Genomic DNA, 2,394 nt, shown 5'->3' on the forward strand with positions numbered 1-2,394 from the left:
GGCCCCGCCGCGCGCCCGCCCGGAGGCGCCTCCCGACAGCCAGGCACCCCCCCGCCGCGCGCCCGTACCGACGCAGCCACCCCGCCCTGGCCTCTCCCCGCGCGCCGCTGCTTCCGACTTCTCCCACACCCGTCTCCCTTGGATACCGCGGCCCCGCCCCCTCCACCTGCACCCAATGGCGGCTCGGCTCCGCTAATCAGCCTCGCCGGCCGCGAGAGCGCCGAGCTCGAGACGCTTTTAAAGAGACAGGCGCCGTGTTTTGCCTGGCCCCGCCTCCTCCCCTGCCCCTGCTGGGGGAAAGAGGGAAGCAAAAAAATAAACACTTTCCCTCCCTCTTCTTCTGTGCCCGCCCCCGCCTGTTTCGTTAGTTCCCATCTGGCAGCTTTAAAGTTAAAACAAATAAAACAACAAATAGCAGCAGCCCCCGGGGGCTGTGCCACCGCCCTGTCGGTCAAAATAAATATTGATTATTTTTCTTTTTGGAATTTTTAATTCTGGAATTTCATAGAAATGTCACCCAGCTTTAGGAGTCAGGGTTAAAAGCCTCAGCCAACCACCGGGCATCTGCAGCCACAGCAAAATGCCTGACCGAACCAGGTTGAAATGGGGCACCATTGATTGAAAACCCTTCAACACTCCTACAAACAGGACAGTGCACAGCAAGATCCATGGGGAGAGGAATTGTTCTGCAGTTGCCACCCCCTATAATACTTAGAATGAAGCTGCTGATTTAGGGTTCACATCTTCGAGCTTTCTATGTTCATCAAGACTAAAACTTCCTTTTAAAAAAATAAAAACGCAGAATTTGTCCTAATCACATGATTCCAGCGGCTGGGGCTCTAAGAAAAACACCAAATATCATAGGCTCACAATAAAATTCTGAGGGTTATCAGCACTGAGGAAATATAGCTGTGTGTGTTTTGGAGAGTTACCAACAATATATAGGGTGCCAGATTCTGCCTGGTGCTTATACACAGGTGCAGAGTGTGTGCACACATATGTAGACATGCGTGGACACAATTCCTGTTTTTGTACTTAGGGGTGCACAGGGCTTACTTCCTCCCTATCCCCTTGAAGTCACACAGAGTGCCAAATGGGAAAGAGAAGCCAGGATCTAAGCCCTGGTCAAACCAGTTGCACAGGGAGTAAGCTGAACCTTCTAAGAGAAATAGCACACATCCATGTCCTGCCTCTATGATTCTGCATCACCTCTTTCTACGTACCTACCAGACATAGTTGTGCCCAGTGTTTTAGTAGAACTTTACAGTGTAGAAAAGATTGGGTTTTTTTACATTGCACTTACCCAGCACCTGCCATCTGAAGATCTAAGTTCAGGATAAACATTCATTAATTAAGTTTCACAACACCCTTAGGAGGGAAGTGCCTAATTACAACAGTTTGTTTAAATTAAAAGTAAGTATAGTAATGGCTGGTAGTAACTGAGTTATTACTGCAATCATATTGCTACTGTACTTCAGGCTACAATTTTATCAAGTCTCAACTCATAAGTAGGGCTTGGCCTTGTTAGTATTTAGATAGGAAACTAAATGCTGAAAAATTACTTATGATTTCTCAGTAAGTGGCATGCTGCCTTCTTAGTCAGTAGGAACTAATGCTCCAGTGTGGTGGCAAGGGGCACCGTGCAAATGTATCTTGCACGAAAGGTAACACCAAGATCCTGACCACTTGTGGCCATTACAAATTCATAGCACTTTTTGCAAGAAATTTTAGCCATAACACCATGGAAAACTTCCAGCGCAGCTTATGAAATTGTTCCGTAATTTGGTCTTTGTTTCAAATGAATAAGTTATTCTTCACTTCCCCATTAAAACGCCACTGTGTGGTGTTTCCCATACTAACTGGGTGATGCATTTCCACTCCAGAGCTGGCTGTATTTCAGTACTGGAGGAAATAATTTCTGTACATATGATCTACAGTATAAAGTCCTTTGTGATGAAAAGTGCTCTATAAACTATATTGTAAATGCAAGATAACAATTTAGTAGTAAGACAGTTATAGTTATTGCATAACATTATTATTAAATAACATTTACCAAATAAAATTATTCCTTACATCTAAAAAATGTTATTTTTATAAATAAAAAACTATCAGTGTTTTAAAATAAGAACAGAAGACAGGCTGGCTGGCTCAGGGATTGCTAAAGTGCTACATAAATTTTCACCTCTATATTAAGTCCACAATTTCAGTCGGGGGCTGCTAAGTACATGAAAGAGGGAAGGTGGGGTGATGTTAGTCAGGGAAAGACCATGGCTCTATTCCTCTGCAATGGGCAATGGAGCTAGCTGGGTAGGCTGTGGGAAGGGGGATACTCACACTGCAGTTACTGAAAGAGTGGCTGAATTTCATCTGCAATATGCACTACCCAGAAACTCT

Source organism: Emys orbicularis, chromosome 1 (genome assembly GCF_028017835.1).
Source record: "Emys orbicularis isolate rEmyOrb1 chromosome 1, rEmyOrb1.hap1, whole genome shotgun sequence".
NCBI lineage: Eukaryota > Metazoa > Chordata > Testudines > Emydidae > Emys > Emys orbicularis.